This window comes from Manis javanica, chromosome 2 (assembly GCF_040802235.1).
Source record: "Manis javanica isolate MJ-LG chromosome 2, MJ_LKY, whole genome shotgun sequence".
NCBI classification, from domain to species: domain Eukaryota; kingdom Metazoa; phylum Chordata; class Mammalia; order Pholidota; family Manidae; genus Manis; species Manis javanica.
Window position 1 is genome coordinate 83,967,461 of NC_133157.1, and position 11,929 is coordinate 83,979,389.

The 11,929-nt window shown below is 37.7% G+C and overlaps 1 pseudogene; it reads left to right on the forward strand.

Annotated features, from left to right (window-relative positions):
• The first annotated feature begins 264 nt into the window (after positions 1 to 264).
• LOC108394372 (procathepsin L-like) lies at positions 265 to 9,399 on the forward strand (annotated as a pseudogene).
• The last annotated feature ends 2,530 nt before the right edge of the window (positions 9,400 to 11,929 follow it).

An 11,929-nucleotide genomic window follows, 5' to 3' on the forward strand; every position in this document is an offset into this window, starting at 1 on the left:
CTCACCCTGTGTGGCGCGGCCCCGCCGCTCCCTGCACCTCCCGCATCAGCGTCTGCAAGCGGCGGGCGGGTGGGAATCAGGCAGCACGTCCCTTGCCCATCCCACAGCCAGATGCCTCCAGGCCCTGTGTAAATGCTGCAGAGGATGCGCTAAGTGTTCTCACTCCAACTCGTGGCTCTAACATCTCAGGAGAAAGCGTGGCTTCTTAAAAAGGATTGGTCTAGTCAGATACTCATTTCCTTTCCTTTCCTTAGGTTTGGAAACATGCATCCTTCACTCCTCTTGCCTGTCCTGTGCCTGGGAATAGCCTCGGCTGCCCCACCAGTTGACGGTGGCTAGGATGCACAGTGGTCCCAGTGGAAGACAACACACGGGAAACACCAAGGCAAAGTTGGTAACATCTGAAACTGCCCAGAGGGACCCCGCCGAGAGTGGGCATTGCTTTTGGGTGTTTATAGCAGAGAGTAGCTTCTTGAGGCTGCCCCTCACCAAGGCAATAACCGTGGCACCCACTGCTGAGCACAGTGTGGGATATAAGCTGTTGTATGGACACTGAGATCAGTTCTCAGAAGTATAAGGCTGTCCTGGCCACGGTTTCTCTTCCACTCTGTCTGTAAATCCTCGTGGTACAGGTGGGTTGGTTTTAAACATAAATAAAGATGATGGGTGATATGTTTGCCTCCAGAATGAAGAAGGGTGGAGGCGAGCAGTGTGGGAGACGAATCTGTAAATGATTGACAAGCACAATCAGGAATACGACCTAGGGAACCACAGCCTAGCTTCTCAATGGCAATGAATGCCTTTGGTGACTTGGTGAGTGTGGCATAGATTGCTGAACTGCTGCTTCTCAGTAGTTTACCATAAAATCTCTCACTTTTCTCTGTTCTATTTCCTTTCATTTGAAGACCAATGAAGAATTAAGGCAGGTGATGCTTGGCCTTCAAAAGCAGAAGGACAGGAAGAGGAAAGAGTTCCCAAAACCTCCCCTTGGTGATTTCTCCTCATACGTGGACTGGAGAAAGAGAGGCTGTGTAACTCCTGTGACAGGTCAGGTAGGACACTGAGCAGGTCTGACTCCAAGAATAAAACCCAAAAGGAATTGCCAACCTTGCCTTAGTACACTGTGGAAATTTATATACTTCATTAATTTTTTTAAAAAACACTTTCAGATAAAAAGGCTGTTGTGAAACTCGCTGTTTTGTAGCCTGAGAGTTTTTTTATTTTGTTTTCAGGGCCATTGTGCTTCTGGTTGGGCTTTTAGTGCAGCTGGTGCCCTGGAAGGACAGATGTACTGGAACACTAGCAAACTTGTGTCACGGAGCATGCAGAACCTGGTGGACTGCTCCAGACCTCAAGGCAATGAGAGCTGCAATGGTGGCCTAATGGATTATGCCTTTCAGTATGTTCTTGACAACAGAGGTCTGGACATGGATCAGTTTTATCCGTATCAAGCAAAACTAAATAAAGCTGCTTGCCTTGTTAGTATTCAGCCTCTGCTTTTAAAACTTCAAAGCTTTCAGGAAAAACAGATACTCTATTTAAAATTCACATTTGAGTTTTTAGACTCTATCTGGAATGTGTGACAATTATCTTTACCAAATAAATATTTGACTTGCACATTTCTCTGTTTAGATGATTACCATTACAGCTGTTCCTATTTCCTTGTTATATAGATACACATACGATTGTGTATACAGTACAATTTTTCCCAGAATGGAAAATTTATTAAGAACAAGAGACCAAGAGTGTCTCACTGAATAGACACCAGCTAATTTTTTTATTTCAAAACAACCAATAGTATTTCACCCCCTGGGATGCTTTATAACAAACTTGACTTGGGAATCATTAAGCATCAACCTGTCTTGTCCTCCTGTTCCCCAGGAGGTGGGTGGTAGTAATTGAGTCTCCTCCTCTTTCCCTTTGAAAGGATGAAACCTGCAAATACAAGCCTGAGCACTGTGCTGCCACTGCCAGGGGCTTCTGGGACATATATGAGCAGGAGAGTTCCCTGATACATGCTTTGGATGCAGGGGCCCATCTCTGTGGGTATAGATGCGAGCCTGATATCCTTCCAGTTTTATCAGAAAGGTAAACTTCTGTGTAGAAACTTAGGCAGAGAAATTAGAAAACCACCATGACATACAGCAAGATTGGTTCTTTTTTATGTGGAATTCAATGTAGAATTCTGGGAGTGTAGATCTACCAGAGTTTTTCACATGGTACACGTAATATTTGCCCTTGATGTTTGCTTTGACATCACTTGAACCATATCCCCATGTTTTATCACTTCAGAAGTATACTTAAATGGGTGCACAGTTCCATTGGCATAACTTATTTTACTTTTACTTTTTTCCAGTTGTCAGATTTTAAAGTTTTCCAAAAATTCTTACAAGTAAAATTAAAACTGGAAAGAACTTCTTGGCTCAAGTATGTTTCTTTATGCTGACACCCTAAAAGTACAATGACAAGATTTCAGTGAATGGTTTCATGCTTACAGAAAGTCTGTGCCAGTTTGCATCTGCATGCGTTAGGTGAGTTCCTATATCTGCAGGCTTTATTTTTTAAAAGTCATGTTTTTAAATCTTACCTGGATTTATGTCATTTAATTGAATTTTGGGATGCCTTCCTTACTGAGGTTGATAGTCTGGGTTACTGTCACATGTCACCTGGAGGTCCTTACCTCAATCTTGACTTTTACTTTCAGGCATTTTTTTTTTTTGAAAGAAGCAAAACTGACTTTATTCACAGACAATACAATCATCTATGTGGAAAATCTTATGGAGTGTACAAAAAATTTACTAGACTTTATTAATACGCAAGTTCATTAACAAAGTCACAGGATAAAATATCAGTGTATAAAAATTGCTGTACTTCAACAAGTTATCAGCAATTCAAATATCATCTTATGGAAGAATGCCACTAAAAGATGCGTGAAACAATAAAATACTTACAAATTTAAGAAAATTTGTGTAAGACCTGTACACTGAAAACAACAAAATATTGTTGAGAAATTAAAGAAGATCTAAATAATGAAGGAATACACCAGGTTCATGAGTTGGAAAAGTCAATACTGTTAAGATGACAATTCTCTCCAAATTAATCTGTAAATTCAACACAATCCCTATAAAAATTCAAGTAGCCTTTTTTGGTAGAAATTAACAAGCTAATCTTAAAATTTTATTGGGGAATGCAAAGGTCCTAGAAAAGCCCAAACAATTATAAGAAAAATGAAGTTATGGACTCTCCTTTCCTAATTTCAATACTTACTTTAAAGCTCAAGTTAATGCAGTACTGGTGTAAAGATAAGCAGAGATCAACAGAATGGATGATAGTCAATTCACTGGAAATTCAACAGTCAATATATTTCAAAGGAAATTCTGTGGAAAAGGATGGTTTTTTCAACTGCAACAATAAGATATCCACATATGAAATGATTAATTTAACCCTTACCTCATGTCATACATAAAAATTAACACAAAGGAAATCACAGCTCTAAATAGAAGAGCTAATACAATAAACTTACAGAAGAAAATATAAGGGAAAATATTTGTGAACTTGGGATAGACAAAAATTTCTTAGGTACTGATACTGAAAGTGTATCAACCTATAAAAGAAAAAACTGAAAGGCTGAACATCAAAATGAAAAGTCTTTTGCTCTGCAAGAGATACCATTAAGATAGTTTAAAGAATTATTAAAATGCAAAAAGACCAACAACCCAATTTAAAATATCAGCAAAAGACTCAAAGATATTTCACTTGATAACACAAATGGCTGATAAGCAGATGAAATGATACATAACATCACCAGTCATCAGAGAAATGCAAATTAAAACCACTATGTGACCTCAGTATGTTCATATCAGTATTACTCATAATAGCCAAAAACATGAGACAATTCAAATGTCTAGCAACTTAATAACAAAATGTTATGTATCTACAAAATGTAAAACTACTTTTCAATAAAAAGAAATGAACTAGTAATATATACACAAAACACAAATGAACCTCAAAAACATTATGCTATGTGGGAAAAGGACACAAAAGACCCTGTATTATGTGATTCCATTTACATGAAATTCCTACAAAAGGCAAATCTATACAGACAGAATCTGTTTGCCTAAGGTTGGAGGTAGGAGAAGGTTTGAATGCACACATATATAAGAGAATTGTTATGAATGGAAATCTAAAACTGGGAGGGTTGTTCAAATTTATTAAAACCCATTGAACACAATGGGTGAATTTAATGGTATGTAAATTTTATGGTTCAGTAATAGTTCACTGAATGGACTATTTTTATGGTTCAGTAATAGTTCACTGAATGGATGTATCACATTTCATTATCCATTCATCCATTTACAGACTTTTGGATTACTGCCTTTTTACTACTATGCAAACAGTGCTACTATGAACACTAGGTGTACAAGTATTTATTTGAGTACCTGTTCACAGTTCTTTGAGGGTATATACCTAGGAGTGGAACTGCTGAGTTATGTGGTAATTATCTGTTTAATTTCTTAAATAACTACTGGACTGTTTTCTGCAGCAGCCCTCTTCAGATTCTCAGAAGTGTCTATAACCCTGGTGAACTCAAATTTCGCTTTATGCTTTGCTAACTCAGAGTTTGGGAGCAAGTTTCAGTATGTATGTGAAAATTTCTCTCCTCTTGTAGGAAAAAAATGAAAGCAAAGTTACCTAATGCCCAGAATTCTAATGACTATTTATGTTGGCTTTAAATAAATAAGGTACCAAACATACTGCATGCTCTTTTGAGATAAAATGATTAAACTAGAAATAGTCAAACCTCTTCTTCTATGTCTGTGTCTTAGGAGGAAACTATCTTCTGACTTCAGCACCTTTTGAAAAGGAGTGAACTAGTAAGAAATTAGTCCTAGTACTACACTGGATAGAACTGGGGTGGCATGGGACCTTAAAGCATTTGACGCCGGGGAACAGAGTAAGACTATTTTGCAATCGGCTGATACTATTAGGATGACACTCTAAAATTCAAGCTTCAAGCCTTGCTCTCGCTGCAAAGAGAAGAGAGGTAAATTACACCTAAGCCAAAGTCTAGAAGTAACTAATATAGAATAAACAGATAAATCCTAACTATCCCAAAGGAAAAAAATATTCCAGAACTCATAAAATATGTCCATCAACATGCTATGGTAAAGGGGAGGACTGGGTGATTGGTGCCATTTTTATGTTTCTTTTCTCTATGGTCTTTATTCTTCAGGTGCTCATTGTTCAAAAGTACCTAATTCAGCTGCCTAAAAGGAAAGCTACAATATCTCCATAACAGAGAAATAAAATGTTATAAATTATTAAAAGTTAGACCCCAAGCCCAACTGAAAAGGGTACCAATACTGTGGGAAAAAATTAGTCTTTCAACAAATGGTGCTGAGACAACTGGACATCTACACATAAAAGAATGAAGTTGGCCTTTACCTTACAAATTATAAAAAAATTAAGTCTACCTTAATATAAGAATAACTGAAGTCTCCAAAGGACTAGGAGGAGGGATAATATTTGAAGTAAAAAATGGCAGAAATTTTCCCAAACTTGAGGAAACTTTAATATACCCATGGACCTGAGAAGCCTAAAAAATTCAAGCATAAGAAACATGAAAAGAACTATGGAATTCACATCATAATTAAACTGCTTAAAGTCAGTGATGAAATTAAAAACAGCTAAGTGAAACACTCCATCAAAGTAGTACGCAAACAAGCAGGAAAATACTGACCTATCACAAGAGAAAAGTCAACCAATCAAAACAGATCAAGAAAGAAATACAACACATATGAAAATAATAGTAAAAGGGACATATTTACAGTTTCTAAAATGTATCCCATATGCTCAAGAAGTGGAGAAAGGTAGAGAAGTGGAAAATACAAAAACAAAAAGCACGCCAATGAACTTCCAGCAAGGAGAACTACAATGTCTGAGATGAAAAATGCACTGTATGGAATTAGTGACAGATTAGACAATTCAGAAGCAAAAATTAATGAATCTGAAAATATGGCATTAACAAAGAGCCAAAACAAAACACAAAAAGCTCCACAAAACATAACTCACCAGTGAGTAATGAGACAACTTTAAGTGGCCTAACATAACCATAGTCTCCAAAGGAGAAGAGCTATGGGAAGCACTGTAAAACAAATACAAAGCATAAAAAATGTGAAAAAAAACTAGGCCCATCGTAAACTGCTTTAAACCACTGATAAAGAGAAACTCTAAAAGTAGCCAAGAAAAAAAGACACATTATCTACATAGGAACAAGTTAAGGATGACAGTGGATTTCTTGTCATAAACTATGCAAGTCAAAAAGCATTCTTAAAACTAAAAAAATTTAGACCTCTACACTGAGTGAAAATATCTTTCAAAAATGAAGACAAAGTAAAACACATTTTAGAAACACAAAGCCTGGAAGAATTTTTCATCAGGGAACTTGAATTACCATTAATGTTAAAGGAGTTTCTTCAAGCAGAAGGAAAGCGATGCCTTATAGAAATTGGGATCAAACATGTCAAAACGTATCAAATTATTTTTGAAAACATACCAAAAACATTCCCAAAACATATTAATAAAACAAAACAAAATTACTGATACAGCTACAGCAATATTAAAAGGAAATATACATTATTATACTCATATTAGAAAAAGATCTCAAATCAATGACCTCTCCTTTCCTCCTTAAAAAAAACTAGAAGAGCTTCACTTGATGAAGAAAGGAAATAGAGATCAGAGCCTAAATCAAAAAAGTAGAAAACAGAAAAACAGCTGGCAAAAAAAAATGAAATAAAAAACTTGTTCCTTCAGAACATCAATACAATTGATAGCTCCCTACCAGACTAATTAGGAAAAAAACAGAGAACCAAACATTACCCTGACTCCAAAATCAAAAAAGACATTACAATAAAATTAGAGACCAACATCCCTCATGAATGTAAAATGTGAAAATTCTTAAAATTTTATCCAGTCTAATACAATACATTAATAGGGTTGCACATCATGACCAAGTAGAGTTTATTACTTGAAAATCAACGTTCTCATCATAGCAGGAGAACAAAAGGAAAAAAACATCATTTCAACAGATACAAAAAAAGCATCTGACAAAATCCAACAGGTAAATATTGCATATGCATATATATACACACATACACACATAAATTCTGCAAAATAGGGATAGAAGGAAACTTCCTCAACTGATAAAAGGCATCTTTGAAAAACCTACAGGTAATATAGCATGCTTAATAACAGAAGATTCAGTTTTCCCCCTAATATCAGAAACAAGGCAACAATGCCTTCTCTCATCATTCCCACTCAACACTACACTGGACATCCTTGCCAATTCAAAAAGACAAGAGAAGGAAATTAAAGGTATCCAAAATAGAAAGGAAAAAGTAAAACTGCCTTTACTTGCAGAAATCAAACAAAAAAAATTTAAACTTTTAAAGGGTAAGGTAAGAAATGAAACAATCATCTTAAAATTTCATTTAAAACCACAAAGGAAGAAAGCAAGAAAGGAATAGAGGAACTACAAAACAGCCAGAAAACAATTTTAAAAATGGCAATTAAGTACATACCTATCAATAATTACTTCAAATCTAAATGGACTAAATTCTCCAATTGACAGAGACATAGAGTGGCTGAATGGTTTAAAAAATAATTATCTGCTATATGTTGCCTACAAGAGACTCACTTCAGATATAAGGAAATGCACAGACTGAAAGTGAAGGGATGGAAAAAGATACTCCATGCAAACAGAAATGAAAAGCTGGGATAGCTATACTTAGATCAGACAAAATGGAGTTTAAAACACAGACTGTTTTATGAGAGACAAAGAGGGGAATAAGGTAACGGTAAGAAGGTCAACCTAACAAGAGCATGTAACATTTGTAAACATTTATGCACCCAATACAGGAGCACTTATATATACAAAGCAAATTATTAACAGACCTAAAATTTCATTTAAAAACACTCAGCACATACAGTTTTTCCTGCTGATGTATGTGCAGATACTAAAACAGACTGATTATTAACACACTGAATGGCTTCTCTTTGAAAAGCATCAAGAATGAATGGGTATTCCTTTGCAGCTTTTCCAACTCGAGGTTTTAGTGGTAAATAATCTTCATCCGCAGGAAGTGCAACCTCATGTGTACACCCTTCAACAGTTTCAACTGATTGCACCTTGACTCCGGGCATCAAGTCTGTCAATAAGTCTTCAGTTATCGATTCTTCCACCCTAAACTTCTTTCCAAAATGGGTTAATCTGTATTCTCAAAATCTGCTTCTCTCTTGGTTTTTGCAGTAGTAGTTGACTCTGATTGTAATTTACCATCAAAATGTTTCCCGGCCTTTTCTGCTGACCCCGGTGGCCCCTTCTGTTTCCCCTTCTCCTTTTCCTTGTCTTTTTTGGTTCCGGATGCGGTGGTGGAGTCGTCCTCGAACACGCTGAAGAGTTCATCTCCAAAGGCGTCTGCCACCTTTTGGAGCCGGAAGACCGAATCTCCCTCCTACCCATGATGCACTGCGACAGCACCAGCAGGGACGCCAAGTGAAGCCTCAGCAGCCGCCTGTGGGAGACAAAAGTAGTGGAGTCACTCAACCGCCCAGAACTGGTCCCTAACTCCTTTTTCTCTACCGACTTTTCCGGCCCTTTGTTTTACGACCACTAATGAGTAGGCTGCTCGTACTCCACAAGGGTGCCCCGCACGTCTTCCAGGCATATATTATGATCCACTCTGCAGCAGCAAAGACCTAAATCACGGTGTTCTGGTGGTTGGCTATGGCTTTAAAGATGCAGAATCGGATGATGAAAAATACTGGATTGTCAAGAACAGGTATAAAATGCCCGAAATTATTCTCTTTGAAACTGAAAAGGAAATCCTTTTTGAAATCAATATTTAGATACAGGGCTTCAAACCCTGAGCACACCTCTGAAATCCCAGAATTCTGTATCCTTTCTATGGTGAACACTTACTTATTAATATTGGATTATAACATTGACTATTCTCAAGCTTACTAGGGTATTTAATTTGGTTCCATTGCATTTCTAAGTGTGAAAAATTTCCTAGTTCTGAAAAACATCTGCCTCCAAGAGTTTCATTTCCTGTCTCTCAATTTGCAGTTCTGTGAAAGGTTGGGGGGATAAAAATTATGTGCAGGTTTAGAACTCAACAACAAGTGCCAGATTCTTTCTGAACTTGTCTTGGCCTCTGGTGCACATCTCAGGTGTTGATGATAATGAACATAAATGTGTTTGATCATTTGTATAAATAGGAAACCCTCTCTTTCAGCTGGGTTACAGGCTGGGGCATGGAAGGCTACATAAATACAGCCAGGAACCAGAATAACCACTGTGGAGTCGCCTCCATGGCCAGCTTTCCAGTTATGTAAGATGATGGTGGTAAAGAAGAATTCTTTGAGAACAGAACATCCATGGGAGAAATTTTATCTTAAAACTGACCAGACTTTATTGTGTGTAATCAAACAGTTGAATCATTGAGATCTGGGTTATGATTTGAATTCTGTGACATTCTGCACTGGTAAAATGTTACCTCTTCTCTAATTATCTCTGTAATCAGCTTTGTATGACTTACTTTTCTAATAACCTAAATTTTCATGTTTTAGAAGAATGGCGAAGTGTCATCTCTTAAACTTACTTTCATATGCAGAAGTTGGAAATTTTCTGATTTTAATCATTAACTTTTTGTATAGTCAAAATGTAATTGGGCCATACAGACATGAATGTATATACTAGTGGTCCATTAGGCACAGGGCTGAATGGCTGCCCATTAAAGTATGCAGATCTTAAGTGAGCTGCACATTAGCCCTGTTTGAACCCCACCTTTGAATGGAGAAAAGCATGATAAATGGTCTGTAAGACAAAGATAAATTATTTTAAGCGGGGTGGCTGTCCCCATGACTCCCTCACCTCTCATGTGTCCTTGGGGTGGTGGGAACATGCCCACCACAGGCCTCCCTGAGCTCCAGGGCTGGGCTCCGGCAGCAGGAAAGCTGCTCTGAAGGGAATGTCCACAAGGAGCTGCAAACCATTTATGGTGGGGGGGAACCTCTGCTGCCACATAAGGTTTGGAGCAGCTCACAGGGACAGCCGGTTTCCAGAGGAGGGGTGCGAGTCCACCTGGTGATGGAGAAGGCAAGGCCACTTAATACGAGAGCCACTGGAGGGAAGATGGGGTTGTGGCCATCTTTAGAAGATGCATCTGCCACATTGGGTCTGAACGCCTCCTAGAAGACCACCTCTGTGATGGTCATCTGGCTTCACCATGACAGGTTTGCTCAGGCCGCTGCATGGAATCCTGGAAGTTCAGCCCAAGACTCTAAACGCCTTGGTGCTGATATGAATGAGATTGTGAAGACCTCTCAGATGTCTAAATAATGAAGCATGAAGCAGGTATAGAAGCTTCTGTAACTTGAAGACATACATATGCTTTAAACTGTGAAAAAATTCCAAACTGGATCTATCATAAAAGTACTTTTGAAAGAAGGCAATAGACATGAAATATGTAAAGCTGAAAACAAGTATTGATTATTACAAAACTCTTGTTCATGGCATAAATATCAATATTTCTGACATCCATAGAGCTTCATGACTTCTGTCAAATCTAAATTGAAAGAAGGAAGTGTTTCAGAATATTATGAAGAGGAATGGATGACACGATGTGTGCTCATAACTTTGGGTATATTTTTTATGAAAAGAATTGACTCAAAATAGCTAGGAAATAGTTGGGGCAGTTTCACTTCAAGGAGTTTTCTCTGCTTTTGTTTAACTGTCCACGTATGTGGGCACATGGATCCTTCACCTGTCAGGCTTCAGCATCCCTCTCATCAGGGAGAAGGTGGACACAGCTGTAGGGGCGTGCAGATCTGTGTGAGATTTCAGAAGACCCTGATTCCCGGCAGTCTGAGGTCCTTTGTGCCCATCAGGTTGTTTACCACACTTACATCCTGGTTTAATAATTTCTGGTACTTGAAGTGTGTAAAGAAACTAAAGGGAGCTGGTTTTCTGCAGTAACTTTAAATGATGATAGAGTTTAAATTGATAAGACAACATGTATTAATTTTTATTTCTTGAGAATCATGTAATGAAATGTATCATATAAATGTGCGGTGTATATACATATATATTAATAGATGTATTTTTATATTATAAGCTGTAGTAAAATAATTGTTTTTCTTTTTTTCCCCCTTTTTTTAAGTAAATAAACTGCATGTTGGATTAGTTGGTTGTTAATTCATTAAAAATGAATACCTTTTCTTTGGTTTTTCACCCACCAGTACCCCACATCGTGGAACAGCCTATCTGAGGTCCAGCGTGTCATTAAACCTACCTTTCGGTGATAGAAACAAGTAAGTTTCTTTAGGTGCTCACTGATCACGGGAACCAGAGATGGTGCAGGGAAGTAAATGGAGCCCAGGTGACTGTCACATTTGTTCTCACTTTAAGTAAGAGAGGGCCTTGCATAGTCCTTGGATGACCAACAAACCAAATTGAATCATTCATCTCAGCAGTGGGGGAGAACTGCAAGCTCTATTTCTATATAAAAGTGGAGGAGACGGTGCCCTGCAGGAGCAAGAGAAAACCTACAACAGAAGACACCTTCCTGCCCTTTTTACTTGTAGACTACCTTGCCCTGCACAGCAGCTGGAAGCTATAGTTCTGACCTGCATGTTAACTGTGACAAAAAGTAGATTTAGTTAAATGTCAAGGCTGCTTTAAAAGAAGTAGGTGAAAAAAAAGATTAGAAGAAAAAAATAGCATATTAACAATGGTTTTTTCCTCTGGTGTTGGAATACAGTTCAATTCTATTTTGTCCAAATTGTCTCTCATAAACAAGATTTACTTTTATAATGAGGACAGAAATGTTAAGGAAAGAAAACTGAATGCTATATATACCTACAC